The sequence below is a fragment of the Prosopis cineraria genome, unplaced genomic scaffold (assembly GCF_029017545.1).
Source record: "Prosopis cineraria cultivar Desert tree isolate PC_DT_omini unplaced genomic scaffold, ASM2901754v1 PC2, whole genome shotgun sequence".
In the NCBI taxonomy this organism is placed as follows: Eukaryota; Viridiplantae; Streptophyta; class Magnoliopsida; order Fabales; family Fabaceae; genus Prosopis; species Prosopis cineraria.
In genome coordinates, this window is record NW_026555333.1 from 33,764,803 (window position 1) to 33,787,688 (window position 22,886).

At 31.8% G+C, this 22,886-nt stretch overlaps 1 long non-coding RNA gene across 1 annotated transcript; it reads left to right on the plus strand.

Moving 5' to 3' along the window:
• Positions 1–13,301: 13,301 nt before the first annotated feature.
• On the plus strand, positions 13,302–14,048 carry LOC129298653 (uncharacterized). The gene is made up of 3 exons (XR_008590405.1): positions 13,302–13,538; positions 13,670–13,733; positions 13,813–14,048. It is a non-coding gene; the product is annotated as an uncharacterized LOC129298653 (long non-coding RNA).
• Positions 14,049–22,886: the final 8,838 nt, after the last annotated feature.

Consider the following 22,886-nt stretch of genomic DNA (forward strand, 5'->3'; position numbering starts at 1 on the left):
GAGGGAAATGAGAGGGAAAGGGAGAGAAAGCCACCCTAGATCAGGCTATTTGGCTAAGAGCAGAGTAGAGCCAGCTACACACGAAAGTAAAACTCAGGACGAAAAGCTAGAGCAGAGCAGAACAAGCAGCACATGGCTGAAACATGCACACACGACAATCACGCACGAAGAGAGGAAGAGAAAAGTAGAAGTAAGGACTAGAAGAGAGGGAACTGGATGCAGACCACTTCAACTACCCCTGAGCACTTTTGGCCAAATGCAGAAGAAAAGCACGAGCACGGATGGAAACTCGATGGAAGGGAAGGAAAAGCTAAAAAATAGAGATGATGACTTGAGAGGTAAACGTGCAATAGTAAGTGATCGTTTATCCTCTATATAAAGTATGACATTGAGGATTCTAGGAGGGACACTAGCCAAATTTTTGAAAAAAAAGAGATCGAGAGTTTAAACCAAAAGTGTTAAGAGGATTTCTGGGGGGAGGCTGGACGAACTTCAGTGAAGAGGAAATTAGGTGAAACCGAATATTTGTACATTTTTCTGGAGAATGGAACCGAGAGGGACCGAGGGAATTCACGACTGAATCTAGAAATGCTCTAAGTTTCTGAAGGTAAGAAGAGCTTGGAAATTCACAGCTGCTGTAATAGGTTCAAAGTCTATGAATCTGAATTAATCTGACTTTGATCGATTAGTTTATATTGTCTAGTTGATTATCTACCTCTTATCCTTTTTAATTGTGATTCAGTGTTAGGAGTCTGGAGTTGAGATCAGTTGCTTCTGAAGTTCAACCTCCCCTAATTGAGTCTGAATTACGAACTTATTTTATTAATGCTCTAGCTAATTCTTATCATAAGATTATTTTAGGAACACAGGCTCAAGATTTTTCCAATCTTGTTGAAGTGGGTGAATGAATTAATACAAGCATACAGAGAGGAAGATTAGAAAATACACCCTCAGAAACCAAGAAAGCACAAGTGGGGAAGAAAAAGGAAGGAGATGTCAATTATGTGCAAGGACCTTACCAACAATCCTTCAATCATGTCCATAACCCTTCGTATTCTCAGCTAAACAACTTTGCACAGTTTGATTCGGCACAGCCAAGAGCAAAATTTTATCATGCCCCTCTAAATGCTCAATCTAATCATTAAATGGGTAATCAACACCATAGTGGAGTAAGACTAGTAAGGCCACCTCGGGACGAGTGCCCGTTACTGAACTTTAATGTTATACGGATAGAGTTGTATAAAGATTTGGTTGCAAAGAATCTTATGGAGCCTCAACCTGTTAAACCTCTCCAACCACGTTTCCCATCTTGGTATGATCCAAACGCAACATGTAAATACCACATGGGGGTGATCGGCCACTCTATTGACAAATGCGATGCTTTTAAAAGACATGTACTTCTTTTATTAGATAACAATCATATTGGGATTAAGACAGGTAATAGTCCTAATATCACCACTAATCCTCTACCTGAGCAATAGAGGACATTCCTTGCACCATAAAGCAGCTGTATGAGCACTTAAGAGAATTGGGCTACATCCAGCAAAGCTTTGGGAGCAATGAAAGAACTTCTAGAGTTATGCTTGATTTTTGTGAATATCACCAACAGGTTGTAGGTCATGACATTGAAAAATGTATTCCTTTCAAAGAGCTAGCTCAAAAAATGATAATATTAGGGATTGTGGTCATTGACAGAAAAAATATGAGAAATATATGTGCAGTAAATGGGAAGGTTACCTATTTTGTAATCAATAAAGAGTCACAAGCTATAGAAGGAGAAAATTCATCCCTTAGTACAATTAAGCCAATTTATGAAGTAAAGGAATTAGTGAAAAAATCCTTTTTGTTTGTCAGTAAAACATCTCATAATGTCAGTAATAGGAAGCCTATCGCTCTCCTCCACGTACTAGCACCATTCCCATATCATAGTAATCACGCTGTACCTTGAAATTATAGCTTAAGAATTGAAGGTCCTTTCGATCAAGGGACACTAAACAAAGTTAGTAATGTTGATAGTACTGTTAGTAGAATTACACGAAGTGTTCGAATTTATGCTAACGAAACCTATATGCCAGGGGGTAAGGCTTTAGAAGTTGGAGAAAGCTCAGGCATTAAAGAATTTACTATGAAAAGCAAAGAAGAAGGGATAGATGAATTTTTGAAGATCATAAAACAAAGTGAATATAACATTGTGGAACAATTGAATAAGACACCAGCGTGAATTTCTATATTGTCCCTCATTTTGAATTCTGAAGTGCATTGAAAGGCTTTACAAAAGGTTCTAAATGAAGCTTATGTGTGCCCAAACATAACTCCTGAGAAAGTAGTTAATCTGGTTAATGTTGTAAAAAACTCTACATTGATTGCATTCTCTGAGGATGAGATCTTCCTGACAGCTTCTCAACACCCAAAGGCACTCCACATTACTTTAAAGTGCCATGGTTATGTAATAGCCAAGGTTTTGATTGATGAAGCATCTGCCTTAAATGTCTTACTTCGATCTATTATAGACCTTTTACCTATTGATGCATCTTATATAAAACAAAGCAACATGGTCGTTAGGGCATTTAATGGGACAAGATGAGAAGTCATAAGCAATGTCTACCTTCTGTTACAAATTGGACCAAGCACTTTCATGGTAGAATTTCAAGTTATGGACATTGATGCTGCATATACCATGTTACTTGGTAGACCTTGGATTCATGATGCTAGAGCTGTACCCTCGACTCTACACCAAAGACTCAAGTACATTAATGATGAAAGACTTATTACCATAAGAGGAGAAGAATAATTGATAATTAGTAAGCCAAGTACGGTGCCTTATATTGAGAATACTGAGCAATCTTTTGAAAGTGCATATCAAAACTTTGAGTTTGTTGAGGTTGACCTATCAAGTAAGGAGGTGAATTAAGTCATGGTTAAGATCATGAAGAACCATAGATTTAAGTTGGGAAAAGGATTGGGAACAAAGTTGCAAAGGATGAAAGAGCCAATAATACTCCCGAAAAACCCAAAACATCAAGGTCTGGGGTATGAGCCTTCTTTAGAAGCATCAATGACAAGGCAAATAAAGTTAAATAAAGGAAAGAATCAAGATAAGCTGGAAATCTCATATATTCGTGAAACGTTTCCATCACCTACAGAGAAAATCAATCCAAAGGGTTTTGTAGCTATGATGAGTGAAGAAGACAAAGAAAGCTCAAAGGAAGTATGGATATATCCAGACACACCAGGAAAAGAGTTGGGCAATTGGGAATCTAAGGAGATTGCTGATGTCATGTCATTAAAGCAATATTTCAATGTGTTGTTTCACTTTTTAAGTTCATTTGTGTACTCCTGAACTTTATTTAAGGAATGAATGCAATATTTTATTTTCTTCTTTGTTTTCTCCCTTTTCCCTTTCTTTATTTTCCTCCTAGTCATTTTTTCTTTCTTTCTTTCTTTCTTTCTTTCTTTCTTTCTTTTCTTTCATTCTCTGCTCTTCCTCTCTCTATCCATAATATTTTTTTCATATTCTTATTTGCACCTTATATGCATAAATACTCATTCACCTTGCACGATAATTTTTTAAGGAATTAGAATTCTTAGAACTCCTGTCTAACCTATTAGTTCCTAAATATAGTTTGAATGAACCATGTTTCACTATGGATACATATGACTATGAAACTGATGAAGATAAAGAAATGCCCCTAATCTTTGCAAAAATGATAGCATCTTTTGATCGAGTCATCATGCCACATGAGGAGTCAATTGAAATTATAAATTTAAGGACAAAGGAAGATAAAAAAGAGTTAAAAATTGTTGATAATCCAAAGAAAGAAGAGATGATTAGTTTGTTTCGAGAGTATCTTGATGTGTTTGCATGGTCATACTTGGATGTGCTAGGGATTGATTCAGAGATTGCTGCTCATAAGCTTCCTTTACATCCTAATAATAAACCTAAGAAGCAAAAATTATGAAGAATGAGCCCCGACATATCACTCAAAATTAGAGAAGAAGTAAAGAAACAATGGGAAGCTGAATTCTTAAAGAAAATATCCACAATGAGTTGCAAACATCATTCCGGTGCCAAAAAAGGATGGACGAGTTAGAATGTGTGTGGATTATAGGGACTTGAATCATGCTAGCCTGAAGGATGACTTTCCCTTACCGTATATTGGTGTGCTTGTGGATAATACAACACACAGTTATAGATATTCTTTTATGGATGTTTATTTAGGATATAACCATATTCCTATGTATGTGGAGGACAAACATAAAGCTACTTTCATTACACCTTAGGGTACCTTTTGTTACAAGGTGATGCCCTTTGGATTAAAAAATGCAAGTGCAACTTATCAACGAGCTATAGTAGCATTGTTTCATGATATGATGCATAAGGAGATTGAGGTATATGTGGATGACATGGTAGCTAAGTTTGTTGAAGATGAAAGCCATGTAGTAGTTCTTTAAAAATTGTTTGAACACTTGCATAAATACAAGCTCAAGTTAAACCCTAATAAATGCATATTTAGAGCCTCATTAGGAAAATTGTTAGGTTTTATTGTCAGTAAGAAGGGCATAAAGATAGATCCTGACAAGGTTAAAGCAATTCACAAAATGAAGCTGCCACAAACAGAGAAAGAGGTTCGCAGCTTTTTAGGGCACTTGAATTATATATCTAGATTCATAGCCAATCTAACTACTACTTATGAACCACTCTTTAAATTATTATAAAAAATCATACTGACAAGTGGGATGAACATTGTCAACAAACTTTTGACAAGATTAAGGACTACTTATTGAACCCTCCACTATTAGCACCTCCAATACCTGGTCAACTTTTAATCCTTTGTTTAACCATAAGACCTACATCTATGGATGCAATGCTGGGGCAACTTGATGAAACTAGCAAAAAGGAAAAAGCAATTTATTATTTGAGCAAAAAGTTCACTGATTGTGAATCACGCTATTCACTAATTGAAAAGACATGTGGTTTAGTATGGGTTACTCAACAGCTAAGGCAATACATGTTGTATTATACCACATGGTTGATTTCATGAATGGATCCAATAAAATATATTTTTGAGCGTCCTCATATGTCAGGTCGAGTTTCTAAGTAGCAGGTAATACTCTTGAAATACGATGTGAAATACATGACTCGTGAGTCAATCAAAGGAAGTATCATTACGGATTATTTGGCAGCAAACCCTATGAAGGAGTACTAACCTATAAATTTTTTATTCCCAAGAGAGGATGTTCTTGTGGCAAAAGAGGAAGAACAAAGGGAAGAGAAATGGAAGATGTATTTTGATGAGGCAGTGAATATTTATGGAAATGGATTAGGAGCAGTGTTAGTATTTGCAGAGGGCAGACAATTCCCATTAGCCATCAAATTAGGCTTTAATTGTACTAACAATATGGCTGAGTATGAAGCATGTTTAAATGGCTTACAAGCTACTGTGACATTAGGCATTAAGGAACTTGATGTTTTCAGAGATTCCGCTCTTGTTATTTATCAAGCAATTGGTAAGTGGCAGACTAAGGATTCCAAGTTAATCCCATATCAAAAATATCTCTCCCGGTTGATTAATAAATTCGACAAAAGTGAGATTCCACCATTTACCTCATGATAAGAATCAATTCGCTTATGCTTTAGCAATACTAGCTGTTATGGTTAAGTTGGATTATGGAATTCATGTTCAACCAATTAGGATTAAGCTAAAATTAATCCCGCATATTGCTTGAATGTTGATAATGAAATGAAAGCATAGCCATGGTTCCTTAATATAAAAGGTTACATAAAAAGTGAAGAATACCCTTTGGAAGTAACGAAAAATGACAATAAGACTATTCAACGTATAGCAATGAATTTCTTCCTTAGTGGGGATGTATTGTACAAAAGAACTTTTGATGGTACACTGCTTTGATATGTTGACTCAGGGGATGCATGAAAAATTTTAAAGGAAATTCATGAAGGAATATGTGGAACTCATGCTAATGGCCATACTATGGCTAAACAAGTTCAAAGACATGGTTATTTTTTGCTAACTATAGAAACAGATTGCATAGAATATGTCAAAAAGTGCCATAAATGCTAAATTTATACTAATCGAATACATGCCCCACCTCAATTGCTTCATAACCTTGTGGCCCCCTAGCCTTTCTCTTTATGGGGACTTGATGTTATTAGTCCAATCAATCCTAAGGCCTCAAATGGGCACGATTTCATCCTTGTAGCAATTGATTATTTCACAAAGTGGATAAAGGTTGCTTCTTTTGCTAGCATTACCCAGAAGGCCTTTCTTAGGTTTTTGAAAATGAACATTATCTGTAGATATGGCCTACCAGAACAAATTATTACAAACAATGCGCCTAATTTGAATGGGATTGAAGTTTAGAAGTTGTGTAAACAATTCAAGATTAAACACCATAACTCAGTACCTTATCAACCTCAAATGAATGGAGCGGTTGAAGCAGCTAATAAAAATATTAAGAAGATCATTGGAAAGATGACAATCACATATAAGGATTGGTATAAGATGCTTTCCTATGCTCTTTATAAGTATCGCACAACTATGCATGTGTCAACTGGGGCAACACCTTACTCATTGGTATACGACATGGAGGTTATGACTGCAATTAAAGTAGAGATACCCTCATTAAGGGTAGTCATAGAATCTGTGTTAGAAGAAGATGAATGGATTAAAACTCAATTTGAGCAACTGAATATGATGGAAGAAAGGTGATTAACAGCCATATGTCAAGTAATTATATCAAAGGAGGATGGCAAAAACTTTTAATAATAAGTTGTGTTTAAGAGAATTTAAGTCAGGGGACCTAGTCTTGAAAAAAATCCTCCCGAATCAGGAGGATTGCCAAGGTAAATGGGCTCCTTCATACGAAGGCCCTTATACTGTGAAGCAAGCCTTTTCAGGAGGCACCCTTATTTTGATAGATATGGAGGGCCAAGAATTGTCAAAACCTACAAATTCAGATACTGTGAAGAGATATTTTGCTTGAAGCTAAAGTACCTGCTAGATTGAAAACAAAAAAGGCAATCTAAGCAAAAGATAAGGAAAAAAAAGATCAAACAAAGATGCCTGCTAGGTTGAAAACCCAAAGAGGGCACTTGGGCAAAAGTTTAAAAAAAAAAAGATCAAACAAAGATGCCTGCTAGGTTGAAAACCTGAAAAGGGCACCTAGGCAAAAGATGAGGCAAAAGAAGGGGAGATTTGAGCAAAGTTATGGCAAACTGAAATATTGAATCAAGGGGTTAGAAAAATTGGCATCTTACTGGAATGAGGTGGATAAATGCTTCATATAATCAATTCTTACCATATATATTCATAGTGATATAGAAGTCCGTTGCAAATGTTGTAAAGGATCTAATGAGGAAACTTTGTTCGCCTTGATCTTTTTTCTTTATTATTCTTTTGAGATTCTGCCTGTTAAATTTCTCTCTTTCTTGGGACTCCAAGTAGTTTATTCAGTTGATAAACTAGCTTTTCATGAAGTATAATCTCTTATTTACATAATCCTTATTGCATTCTTTCTTGTTCATAAAATCAGCCCTATTAGAGACACAACACTTTATATTATACTTTTTACATGTGATAGAAGACTCTCTCCCTTCTTCCCACAAGTTTCAATAATAAAGGTTTTATTCTTGAAGTGTTAGATGAAATCAGAGGCACGTACTTTGATTCCTTTTTCCACCTATCCTATATGTTGCCATTAAATCTTGAGAATGAGTTAGTTAAACGAAACGATTACATAAAGCAATGATATCTTCTACCTAGCGTGAGGGCATATGTTAGTACCGTTTTTATATTGTAATTATTATTATTATTATTATTATTATTATTATTATTATTATTATTATTATTATTATTTATTTACAAGAAATTAATGAAAAAATGGTAAAAAAATGAAAACAAAAAAAATGAACGAAAGAAGGAAACAAGAGAAAGAGGATACATAATAAAATTATCATTACAAATAGTATATCACATTTATAACGCAAAGCCTTGTAAAGATAGGTACTCACCAAAGCCCTACTTAGGTAGGCACTTTATTACCATTTAAAGCCCTGTAAAGATAGGCACTCACCAAACCTCTACTTGGGTAGGCACTTTATTACCGTTCAAAGCCCTGTAAAGATAGGCACCCCACCAAAAGCCCTATTTGGGTAGGCACTTCTTTACCATTCAAAGCCCTGTAAAAACAGGCACCCAACCAAAAGCCCTATTTGGGTAGGCACTTCCTTACTATGCAAAGCCCTGTAAAGACAGGCACTTACCAAAAGCCCTACTTGGGTAGGCACTTCCTTACTATGCAAAGCCCTGTAAAGACTAGGACTCACTAAAGTCCTATTTAAGTAGGCACTTTATTACCGTTTGAAGTCTTGTAAAGATAAACACCCATCAAAAGCCCTACTTGGGTAGGTACTTCTTTACCGTTTAAAGCCCTGTAAAGATAGGCACCCCACCAAAAGCCCTACTTGGGTAGGGTAGGCACTTCTTTACTGTTCAAAGCCTTGAAAAGACAGGCACTCACCGAATGTCTTACATGGTAGGCACTTCCTTACCGCTTAAAGCCCTGTGGGGAGAGGTTTTCTCGAGTAGATGACAAAACATATGTTTCTTTCTTCATTTATAAGAATGTCATCTCGTGAAATTCTCACTTAGAAAAGCAAATAGAGATAGGCATCTAGCCAACATATATTTTATTTGGATTATGGTCAATTGTTTACAGCATCTTTCTATATTTCATTTGGTCGTTTCCATTTGCATTACATTACTAAAACCAAAAAAAATTCATCATCATGTCATTGTGTTTGTTATACAATAGTTTTGCATCTAGATATTATATGGCCGACCAAAATACATGTTCAATATTTACTTGTCACTTATGTAAGAATTCAAAATCACTCTATTTCATATACTTACATAAGAAACAAGTAAAGAGGAGTAACTGTGAACAATGTATTCTGTCCGAGCGTATAAAAATAATAATAAATTTAACTCAATATATATATATATATATATATGTATTTAAAAACACAAAAATAAAATCTTTCTGAAGATTATATTTTCAAAAAAAATTTTAATAGAACTTAATCTTATAACTAGGATTTTATCTCTTCTAGTTTACTAAAATAACTATATATATATATATATATAAAGGCAAAAATGAAATTTGCCCCTTTTTTAGGATTATACTCCTTTTAAAAAAATTTTAATTTAATTAAATTTGTGAGAGTTAACTTAAAAAGAAGAACAGGGGTTCTTGTTTAATTCAAAATTAAATTCTTTTTCTTTTCTCAATCTTAAAATTAAAATAATAATAATAATAAATAAATAAAAAGAATATAAGGGGAGTAAAACGCTGCACTCTGCAGCGTTTCACCCCCTTTTATCTCTGTATTTAGCCTGACCGAGGAAAGCAGAGAAGATGTGACTTCGATCAGCGTAGACAAAGAGAAGAGGGAAACGAGAGGGAGAGGGAGAGAGAACCGCCCTAGATCAAGGATTTCAGCTAAGAGCAAAGCAAAGCCAGCTACACACGAAAGTAAAACTCAAGATGGAAAGCTAGAGCAGAGTAAAACAAGCAGCACACTGCAGAAACGTGCACACATGACAGTCATGCACGAAGAGAGGAAGAGGAAAGTGGAAGCAAAGACTAGAAGAGAGGGAATCGAAAGCAGAGCACTTCAACTACCTTTGATTCGGCCAAACACAAAAGAAAAGCATGAACACAGATGGAAACTCGACGGTAGGGAAGGAAAAGCAAAAAAACAAAGATGATCATTTAAGAGGGAAACGTGTAACGGTAAGTGATTGTTTATCCTTTATATCAAGTTTGACATTGAGGATTCTAGGAGGGAGGCTAGCCAAATTTCTAAAAAAAATAGAGAGAGACCGAGAGTTTAAACCAAAAGTGTTGAGAGGATTTCTGGGGGGAGGCTGGATGAACTTTAATGAAGAGGAAATTAGGTGAAACTGAATTTTTGTACATTTTTCTAGAGAATGGAACCGAGAGGGACCAAGGGAATTCACAACTGAATTTGGAAATGGTCTGAGTTTCTAAAGGCGAGAAGAGCTTGGAAATTTCACAGCTGCTATAATAGGTTCAAAGTTCATGAATTTGAATTAATCTAACTTTGATCAATTAGTTTATATTGCCTGGTTGATTATCTACCTCTTATCCTTTCTGAATGTGATTCGGTGTTGGGAGTCTGGAGTTGAGAATGTGATTGGATTTCTATTGTTCTACGTTGTTTTCCTCCTTCGATCTGTTTGCAGGGGAGTCTAGATTAGCATGTGTTGAATGAATGATCTAGGTTTAGCTTAAATACATGTATGTGTTGTATGAATGATCTGGGCTTACCTTAATATATATAGGTGTTGGACAATTGTTTGAAATTATTTGCATCTGCATGGGTTAGATGAATATATGAGAGTGTGGTTATGAGTTTGAATCATATTGTTTCTCTTTTCTTTATTTTTTTATACCCTTTAATGATTAGATCGTGCTTGTTTATTAGTCATGAGAATTTGTTGATTGATCATGAGAATCTGGTAATTTCATGGTGATTGTTCTGAGTATGGTTGGATCATAATATTAATCCTATTTTTTTTATAGGCCATGTGAAATTTTTTAAGAAATCCGCATAGGCATTTAAAATGATCATCTACCACGTAAATTAATAAGGTTTTGCAGGTGGATAAATCTAACTTGTATATATAATGATATGGATTCCAAGGATCCTCCATAATAATTAATTTTACTAATTTATTATTATTTTTTAAATTAAATGGATAAAATATCTAAGTTTGTTTTTGTGTGAAAGTTCAAGGAACTTTTAGAGAGTTTTAAAATAATTGCATTATCATAATAAATTCTCACAGATAATGTGATTATCAATTTATATATAAATTTTTGTAAATAAAATAAAATAATAAACGTTTTCTATAAAATAAATTAATCAAATTAATATATTTATGTAATGACCTCCAAATCTTTCGGCCATATGAGATTTCCAAATCTCTATAAATTGCTAAGATAATCATTTTGTCATGGGTTGATAAGACTCTGTTGTTATGATGATTATGAGTTTTTACCATATTCTGTAAGTGATAAAAGCTCCCATTGGCATATCAAATAAATTTTCAATATATAAAAGAACATATATTAAAACAAAATATTTTATAAATAATTTAAGGTTTCATATGGTGAAGACAATATGGAATTTTAAAAGGCAATAAGATCATTTGAATTCTTTAAATATCCACGAGTGACAATAAATCTTCGTAGACATATTATAAATTTTTTTAAAAAGAAATATATTTAACAATAATAATTTTCTGTATTGACAAAGTGAATTTTCAAAAATAAAGAAAAAGTATAACAAAGAAAATAGTTTCAAACATATAAATGGGAATAAAAAAATTATCTTTGTAAATTAAATCATACCAACACGCAGTTTACAAAAATTGTTTTGTTTGCGATTAATAAGTTATTGTTATTTTTCTTTTATGAAAATTTTAAATAAAGAAAACCATAGACAATATTCTAAACCCAAATTATGTGAACTTTGATCCCCATCATAGGATACATAGGCTTCAGAGTCGGATTCTGAGTCAAGTTCTCCCTCATAAATAAATAAATATTTCTCACTTAATTCTTATTATTTTTTAAACACATGAATATAAAAGGAAAATTAAAATAATTATAAAACTATATTAATAGAGCACAACAAACTTCAGGTAACCACTCTGGCAAACGGGTGTTGTGGGATGCCTAACACCTTCTCCACACTCAACCGACTCTCAAACCTATTTTTCTGTTTTCGCAAACCATCCTTATCTACCATTAAATAGTTTCTCAAAATTTTGGTGGCAACTCCCATTTTTTCGGTCTTTTTTCCGAAAACCAAAACTTTTGCTCTTGCGTTATCCGCGTTGCATTTTTTGGGTGTGACAATTGGTGACAAATTTAATTGTTAGATACGAAAGATAACCATATCTAACCCCAACCCTGACTTTTTTTAAAATTTGTATATTGTTATTTTAGTGTTAGTGATGAAATTAGAGACATTCAAAATAAATATATTAGAGTACAACAAATTTTCATTGTCAATTTGGTCTCTAATTCTAATTAGAGACAAAGTTAGAGACATATTGTATTTTTTATTTGTAAATTTGGATCCATCAAATTTTTTGACTTGTGTTTTTGGGAAGAAGTATAAACTTCATTGTTAGGCGAAGAAATTCTATGTCTTGGGCGTGATACATCATTACTATGTTATTTGCAAATACTTTTCAAGGGCCTGTACTAAATAATAACTTGTTCTATTTTATAAAATGTTACCCCATTAATATCAAATATTTCATTTTATAAGTTTTACCAAATGAAAAAAATGCCTTATTTTTTGAATGGAGGAAGTGTATATATTTTTGAATTATACTCTTGCTCTATTATATCAAAGTTTATTTAAGTGTTTTAAATAAGTTAAATATTATATTTATTTTATTTAAGAATATGATTGCAAATATGTGAAAATTTTTTAAAAATTAAGATTTTAACTAGCTTTTTTGAAAAACAAATATTAGTTAATGATGACTTATATTATTATCTAGAGGAAGTACATATTAAAAATAAAAAATTAAGTTAACTCTAAAAGTTATTATCTTAATACTTATTTTATTTAAAAAATAATGCCCTATTACATATCTTAATAAAAATATGATTTAAAAATTAAATATTATTGAATTTTAAAAAATATAATTTTTTTAACATCATGCCAATCACGGTCTTAGTTCCCTAATTGTGACTGACAGGATACATTATTTATCTTGGTTCTTTTGTTAAAATTTGATTATAAAATGAAAAGTTTATTGTTGATCTTCAACATATTTCCGATCTTGATTACAAAGGATTAATATAAGATTAGCACTATATTTAAATGTCAAATCATATGCAATTAAATGTTAAAAATGTTATATTATATATGCTAAATTATAAATCATACTATATTTTTATTTAAAATATTATTTTGATATAAAATATAAATTTTATATATTTATATTATATATAATTTATATAAATTTTAATACATCTTGACTTGTCTAATATAAAAATCAACTCGTGGGAGCTTTTTTCACCCAAAAAAACCCCCCCCCACTATTTCTTAAAAATATCTAATTAATGATGGCACACGGCTTGATGTGCTTTTTGATTTTCAACCGTTGATCCCTTGAATTTGATGGCTAAGATTTTGCCTCGAACAAAATACTTGCTTTAACCTAATCTCCCAATCGCTTCCCATCCCGTGTGTCAATCTCTTTTTCCGCCACTTCTCTACTCTTCCTCCGCATCCTCCCTTCGTCTCTCTCAGCATCTAATGCCATAATCGTCTCTCCCATCTCCCCTCATCTATTGTCATCTTCATAGCCTCCACATCATCTCCCATCTTTGTTTTTCTCTATTTCCTCATCTATCAACATTGTCGCCGCCGCCTCCTTCCTTGATGAAGAGACGCTGACCAACTTATGGTGAGTTCATAATCTGATGGCTCTTCTTCTCCTTCGAGATCTAAAATTCCTTTGGTTGACGTCTGAATTCGTTTTGCTTTAGATCTGAAATTCGTATTGCTTTTTTTGTATCTTTGATCTTGCATTTGCAGATCCATAATATTCAGAGACGGAGAAAACGAAATAAATGGGAAAAAACCTTATCTTACCCAACAGGTATTCTTTCTTTCTAATTTCTTTTCTCTAAATTTGAAGTAGGGAAGAAAATAAAAGAAATCTTATGATTGTTTCCCAGATGAACGTTAATTTATTCATGTGATGGTTGAAGCAAAGAGATTGCTCGATCAACAGGGCTGCAAGCACATCCTTCAATTTTTTGTTTTGTTATTTTTAAAATAATTTTTAGGTTTTTCCCTTTTGTTTGTTCGTCTGTCTGAATGTAATTTCCCGGGTGGCCTTTATGCTCTTAGTAATGGTTCATATTCACTCTATCGTTATAAATCATTTCTTATAAGTAAAACTTTTGGTTGACATATTGAGTGTTTTAATTGTTTTTTTTCTTTGCTATTTAGGTGAGCTATGGTCAAGAGGCACCGGAATGGTTTGCTATAATTTTTTTCTATTAGATAAGAATTCACATAGTTATGTTTTTCATTGTAACGTAACAATGAGAAAAATGTAGTATAAGCTTTAAGTGGTCTTTATGCTAATAATTTTTTTTTTATTGTTTTTCATTATTCTCACATGATAGAATGGCATGTGATAATGCTAATTTTTTTTTTTTTCAAAATTTAGAGATGGATTTAGATATGAATTTTTCTCGCCTCCAAATTTGTATTATATAGCAACGTTTGGGACGACCCATTTTTGTCTCTAATTGATAATCACGACGGATTTAATTCAACATTAGCGATGCTTTTATCCACATTAGAGACGACAATAAAACATCTCTACTGGAGACGGGTTACAAAAATTCATCGCAAACTATTTAACGATGCCACTTTTTGAGATGACCATGCATTCGTGTCAAAAGTCGTCTCGAACTTGACAGAGATGGATTTTTTAGATTTTAGAGACGGATTGTGGCTGTCTCTAAATGGCCCTTTCTTTGTAGTGTGTCATAATAAAGTTTTTTTTTTAATAACAAATTTTAATTAAAGTCTTGATTTTGCAGAGTAATGTTAGAATCTTATAGTTTTGTAGCTTATTTAGTGCCCGTTTGGATACATCTTTAATTAATTTTATTTTTTAAAAAAATTAATTATTTGGTTTATTAGCCAGACTCCTGAAAAAGTAAAAAATTGATTTCAACCCTTAAAATTAAGTTTTTTTCAAAAGCCAATATTTTGAGCTTTTCTGGATGCTGATAAAAAAGTATTGGAGAAATTACATAAAAAGGTCCAAAAGAATTATAAAAAAGAACAAAATTTTGTAAAAAAAAAAAAATCAAATTCCCTTCTCTTCTCTTTTTATTTTCTTAGTAAAATTTAAATTTTAAATCTTTAAAAAAGTTATTAACATATATTAAGTTAAAATCAATTTTAAAAAAATAATATCCAAACAAATTACGTTATGACATAATCAATTATGATTAAAATTTACCACTTAATCAATTATTTTTATAATCTATAAGACCCAATTGAAATCCAAATGGACCTTTAATTGTCTCTAGGAGTCTTTGATTGTGATTTTCTCTTTTTTTGGATCAAAACTTGAAAATCATAGCCATTTTTTATATTTTAATTTTGTTAAAAAGTATATATGAGAAAGTATATATACAATAAATATAATGCTGTAATATTATCTATATGTGTGTCAAAAGAAACTACACATTTCCCACAATTGAAGAAGCCTTAGTGTATAAATACAAAGATGAGAATTTGGGTAAGTGGGATGAGTCAAGAAGAGGAGTGAATGTGCTCTTTCATACATTATGTGAGTGAAATGTGTTGTTGGGCTCTTTTATCCAAATATTTTGCAAAATTCAGAAAATATTTTAAATGATCAAATTTAATGTTCAAATCTTTTGAATTTTGCAATGCATAATGGTGGTTAATTATTTAATGTATTAGCCTTTAGAATTTTGTAAGCAATATTAATGATGATTTGTTCAAAGTTCTAACCTTTCAAAATTTACAATGTGTATTGATGAAGATTTAATGTTTTAGTGCTTAGAAATTCCAAAAAGTTTTAATGGAGGTGTTTAATGGTGCCCAACATTCATGTGCATATATTGCCTTTATATGGCATGCTTGTGGAGTGTTTAGAATACATTGCTCTTGAGTTTTCAAGTATTCCTATAAACATCGTATTTTATTTGAACATTTTTTAATAACAAAAAAAATAAAAAAATATAAAAATAAAATTTAATTCTTTTTAAAATTATATTTTTTAAAAAAATAATTAATAGGGTTTAATTTTATTTTAACCTAGATAATCGTTTGTTGCTTAAGATCTTATTTCTTTTAGTTCATTAAAAATAATAAAAAAATAAAAATACAAAAAGGAAATTTAATCTTTTTTTAGGATTATATTTTAAAAAATATATAATAATTTAACAAATTAAAAAAAATAGAAAGGTTAAATCTTAAAAAAAAATTTCTCCTAAATTATCCCAATCATTCAAAAATATTGAGAGTCTACTTTTAAGAGTTAACTTTTCTCTCTTTAAATCTTATTTTTATTTTAATATATATATATATATATATGTATGTATTAATCAAAATTGTTAATTAAAAGCAAAAAAGTAGGTTGGATGAAAATCACAACTTAAGGGGCAGAGAAATACTCGATCAAGCACAGTACGCAGAAAGCAAAAGGAGTACACAAGCAAGTCTGGAGAGTTCAGATGCCACAGAGACAGACGCCGAAAACGCAGAGAGACAGAGACGAAGGAACAAATGGCAAGAAGACTAGAAAGAAAACAGAAACAGAAGAGGCAGAGGTGTGCACTGAAAAAACAAAAACACACACGAAAAACACACAGAAAGGTAGCCATGCAAAGACACACACTCACGCAAATAGAATAGTAGAGAAAGCAGACGTGACAGCAGGGAACAAGTGAGAAGAAACAGAGCAGAAATGCAACGCCCACACGCCAGTTGAAAACGAGCACAAAAAAATGCAAAAAAATGCAAAACACACAGCCACACGAAAACAAAAAAGCAAAGCATAAAAGAGGAGAAGATAGCGGGGACGAAAAGAAAAAAAAATAGAGCATAAGAGATGGATCTGCGACGGAGAGAAAGATAGAGCATCGAGGAAGGATACTGATCCGAAACTGAAAAAAAAGAGCCAAAAACATAAGAGAGAGAGCTAAAAATGAGAAGTAGAGACGGTGAAGACAAAAACAGAGTAAAAACACGCTAATAACAGGACTTTCGGCCAGACGAGAAAAGGAAGAGAAGAGAGAGACTGAGAGAGCAAAACAGAGCCTAAGAGATGCAAGTGAGAGAGAGGGAGAAAGAGAGAGCACAAGACCGAGAGAGGAGGAGCAGAACACAACTGGACGAAAAAATGAAGAAAGAAAACAGAGTATGAATAGACCAGAAAACTTAAAAGAAGGAGAGAAAAACTGAGGAAAGAGAGCACGAAAAATAAAGCACACACATGAAAAAGAGGGAGATGAGAATGAACGAGGAGGAGATGGGGCAGAAGTTGGAGGAAGACTGAACAGAGACTAGAACCGAGAGAATGAGGAAGAAGGGAATGCATGAACAGTAGCATGCATGCACACGTGAGTTTTCGGACTAAACGAGATCATCATTTCCTTCTTCCTCACGCGAGTTTGGGATGTTTTACAAGCAACAAAGATGTTCTCTTCTTCCTCTGCTCCTCCCTTTAGAACCAAAAACATGTTCGAAACTTAAAGTCAAGGTGATGAAAGTGTTGTCTTGAGAGGAAGGAAAATGTGTATCTGGGATCATTGGCTGCTGAGGTAATATTTAAATCATGTCATCTACTTTAATCTGGATTCATTGATAAACACACACACGATATATATATATATATATATATTATATATATATATATATATAGATATACTGATAGATATTAAGAGTGTAGACTAATTCAGATGCATGTTTAGGCAAAAAAAAATTAAAAATTAGAAATTAAATATTTTTCTATGTAGACTTTAGAACATACCAGAGAGGTGTCTGACCAAAAAAAAAAAAATAGAGAGAGCCTTGTGAAAATATTGTCGATAATTTGTGAGGTTGATTGTGGTTTGGAGCATCTATCATGGTTATGATCTTGCTAAAAGTTTATACCAAATCTGATTTTTTTTTAGAATATATCCTCAAGTCGAAAGAATAGTAAATCATCAAATTAATTTATTCTTTTCGTTGCCTTTATTGCATAAATTGTTTAGCCAACCATAATATTATACACCAATTGTAAATGTAAATATTTTGATTATCTATTTGTCATGTAAGATTTTAAGAATCTCCATAGGTATTTAGAATGATTTCATACTGTATAAATCAATAAGATTTTGTAGTTATGAGGATCAATCTTGTATGTATTTATATAGGTTTCAAAGGCCCATTATTGAAATTAATTCTCTCTTTATAATAAATATTTAAGTCTCATGTGAGATTTCAAGAATTTTCGTAAAAACTTAAATTAATCACATTATCGTGTAGAATAATAAATACTCGCAGATATTGTGATTCACAATTTATATGATAAATAAATAAACAAATTTTGTAAATAAAATAATAAATGTTTTGATGATTTTAATTAATAAATTTGAATTATAATCACATTTTCTATTAGATCTTTTAGTCATGTGAGATTTTTGAAACTCTATAGACCTTTATAATAATCGTACTATCGTGTGAGTCAATAAGGCTTCACAGGTATAACGATTAAGATTTCTATATTTAAAATATATTTAAAGTGAATATTATTTAATCTTTTTATCATGTGAGACTTTGAATCTCTACAGATATTCAGGATAATCTCGTATTGTGTAAATCAATAAGGTTTCGCAGATATGAGAGCAAAACTTATATGTTAATATGGGTTCTAAAGGCCCACCATTAAAATTAACACTCTTTTTATAATCCAAATTAATAATTTATTTAAGTCTCATGTGAGATTTCAAGAATTTTCGTAGAGACTTAAATTAATCACATTATCGTGTGGAATAATAAGTCCTTATAGATATAGTGATTCTCAATTTCTATAGTAAATAAGTGATTTTTGTAAATAATCATATAATACAAAATTTAGGAAAATTAATTAACCAAATTAATGTCTTTAAATTGTAACTACATTTACTGATTATATCTTTTAATCATGTGAGATTTTTGAATCTCCGTAGGCTTCTAAGATCATCGTATTATCGTATGAGTCAATAAGACTCTGTAGATATAACGATTAAATTTTTAAAATATATATATATATATATATTATATAATTAATTAAATTAAATCAATTAAATAAATTTAATTTCCTTATCGTGTGAGATTTTTGGAATCTCTGCAGATATTTAGGATAAACATATTACTGTATAAGCTAATAAGGCTTTGCAGGTATGATGATTAAGTTTCTTTAAAACATATATATACATACTTAAACAAATTATTACTAACACTCAAATATAAATAAATTAAATTGCTAAATTTTTTTATCATGTGAGATTTTGAAATCTCCACAGATACTTAGAATAATTGCATTACCGTGTGAACTAATAAGGCTCTGCAAGTGTAGCAGTTAAAATTTCTAATCATAAAACATAAAAGAAAAAAATTCAAAAATGGAGAAAAAATTAAAATTAAATCACTTTTTGCAATTTAAAACGCACATATCAAAATTTCTGAATTTGTTTTATTTGCAAAATAGTGAATTATTTCTAATTAATTTCTCTTTAAAAAAATATTTTCACTAACAACTTTTAAACTCGAACTATGTGGATTTTGATCCTCATCACAGGGTATGTAGGCTTCAGAGTCAGATTCTGAGTCAAGTCCTTCCTCTCTTGTAAATAAATAAAGATTTCTCACTCAATTCTCATCATTTTTATATCAAACACATGAATATAAAAGGGACAATTAAAATAATTTTAAAACTATGTTAATGGAGCATGATAAACTTCAGGTAACCGTTCTCACGAATAGGTGTTGTGGGATGCCTAACACCTTCTCTACACTCAATCGACTCTCGAACCTATTCTCTGATTTCACAGACCATCCTTATCCTCCATTAATTAGTTTTCTAAGATTTACCTCAAAATCTCGGTGGCGACTCCTCGTTAGATTCGGTTCCTGCCGTGAAGGCTGGGACCTCCACTCACACACTGTCCGCGTTGCATTTTTTTAGGTGCAACAATTCCTCTTCTATCTCTTGAGTTCTTCTTTTCCAAGTGTGTATTTATGTTGTTTTGACACCTTGTTTTATATAAGAAAGGTTTGTTTAATTTTGAAGAGTTGCCACATTCAACCTATTGGTGGAATAACTCATAAGAACAATGTCATTAGGCACAACTTGAATTAGATAATCTAACATAATTTTCAACATATAAAAGGATATGTAAAAAAGTAAATTGATCCCTAAACTATAAATCTAGAAACGTTTGGGATCTTAAACTTAGTTTTGATGCAATGTTAACCCTAAATGTGTTAACAAAAGTTGAATGGATGCATTGTACCAAAAATGAGTTTAGAGTCTCAAACGTTCTTAAATGTATAGTTTAGGGGTCAATTTGTTATTTAATCAAATATAAAATGCTATGAATACTATAGAAAATTTACATGTTAAATCATTTTAATAATGTTCTTATTATACCAAATAAATATTAGCATAACTTGGCTCACTGGCCAAAAAAATCTTGTGCTCAGTAAATATAGATTAAATTTTTGAAAATTTGAGTGTTTGCAGTTTATATTAATATACAAAAAGGTTTATCATTGATATACAAAGGGTTTATTATTGAAAATTTAAAAATTTGTATCATTGATATATAATAGTATACTATTGAGAAATATAATAAACTGACCATAATTCAAAATACAATAAATATTATGTTATTTCTTTAGTTTGGTCTTATAACATTAGATATATTTGCAAAAACTCCATATTATTGCAACCTCAACGTAAGAAAGTAAACTTCAATTGGATACGTGGATCGTGAATATTTTGAATCGGAAAGTAACATTCAAAGACCGCATATAATTTGAAAGAAAAAAATTGAAAACGACCAAAAAGTCCTTGGTTGAATTTTTTTTGGGTTGATGAAATGACTCCCTTTGATTTTTTTGCTTTTTTCAGTACAAAATTTGGTTGCTTCGGTGTTCAATTTTAGTTGTTTCAGTACTCTTATTTTCCATGTTTTAGTACCCAACTTTCATCTTTTCAATGCTCATATTTAGTTTTTTCTTTTCAGTATTAATCTTTCAATTTTTTAAGCACTCATCTTTATTTTTTTCCATTATCTTTATCTATTTTTTGTGCCCAACTTTGATTTCTTTTAGTAATGAAATAATCAGTTATGACTTATAAGCACTAAAACATTAAAAAGATAAATACTAAAAAAAATAAAAGTACTAAAAACATCAAAGTTAAAAATACTTAATAAGCTAAGGTTTAATCCTTTTATATAGAAACCCACAAGCTACTTAGATGTGCAACTCTTGTGACATCGTCTTGTAAATGATTACAATAGCTTTCCAAAGAAAAGTATTAATATTTTCATAAACATGCCACATCGACTCTTGAGACATTATCTTGTAAATGATGTCGTTATAATCTATCATAAGATTTATTCTGTATTGATTTGTATAAATCCCTATATTTATGAGGGAATATTTTTGTATTTGTTAGGTGTTATTAGACATTATCAACTTAGACTATTCCTCGTGTATAAATTTTGTAAGCTACTCAGTTAATAAACGTGTCATTTTCTCAATTATCTCTAACTTCTCTAGCATGGCATGAAAGCCACAGCATTTTGTCTTCTTTGCCATCAATATCAAAATGTCTCAGATCTTCGTCTTTGCCGTCATTTATCATCTGGTCTACCATGCTTGCCCCAACACCATTGTCTCAATTCTTGCTTTGTTGTTGTTGTTGTTGATTTGAACCGCCTTTTGATTTTTTGCAATCTTTGGCCTTTTTTTTTCTATTTTTTAAAATGGAAAAATATGAGGTTGCTCAGCTGATTCTGTTCTTTTAAATGGATTTAATTATCATCTCTGGTTGGAAAGCATGCGTGGCTTTTCAAAGAAGTAGAAAGCTATGGAGATTTGTTACTAGAAATACCAAATTTCCTATTGGTGAAGCTGCTGAGACTGATTTGAAATTTAATTGACAAGTCGACAATTGAGATAGCAAAACTAATCAAATTACTACATGGTTCCGACATACTTTTACTTCTTGTATCCATCAATAGTTTGGGCACTTTGAAATTGCTAAAGAGGTATGGGATTATCTTGATAGTCATTATATTGCCTCTGATCTGTCCAGTTAGTTTCAATTACAGAAAAAACAGTGCTCTAAAAAAAGAGAAAGGTCAACCATGGTATGAGTTCTTGCCAAGATTGAATCCATCTAGGATAAATTGGCTTACTCACAGCCCATTTTTAAATGTGAGGAAGATGGTCAAGCCTTTTTTAATTATGAAGATCAACTTCATCTCATTTAATTTTCAATGGCTCTCACTGATGACTTTGAGCCTGTTCGGGGTTCCTTGCTCTTCCAAAGTCTGCTTACTACTCTTGAGGATGTGCTTCCTTGTCTTAGGTCAAAAAAGACTTCATTACATCTATGGTAGCGCACTCTTAAGATGGCCTTTGCATCTTGTGGAAGCAATTCCAAGTCTTGTCGTTGTTATCCTCATTCCAATCATACTTTTGATCAATGTCCATTTATTGAATATAGAACTCTTCAGAAGAAGGGGCATATTGCCAAAAATTGTCCACTCTATTATGCAGATATTCTAAGAAGATCGGGTATCTCATAGACCAATGTCCCCCGCATCCTCCTAGATCTAATCAACCATAATGAGATTAACTGTCATTTTACTCGACAACATGTTATTCAAAGTACTATCCAACTACTTTCCATTGGGACCACTCATTAATCCACTAATCTATTCACCAATTCTTTTCATCCAGGTCATTTCTAATTTCATGTAAACAAACTCAAGATATTTTCTGTTGAGCCATCTTAAGTTTGAAAGAGGGTTGTCACAATCTATCATTAATCGATACTTATTCTTTACTGATTTGTATATTTCCTTGTATGATCATTAGTGAATAGTTTTTCTTTAGTAGGCATTATTAGACATTAACTTAATAATATTATTAAGTTAGACTATTCCTCATATACATGTAAGCTGCTTAGTTAATAAACATGACATTTTTC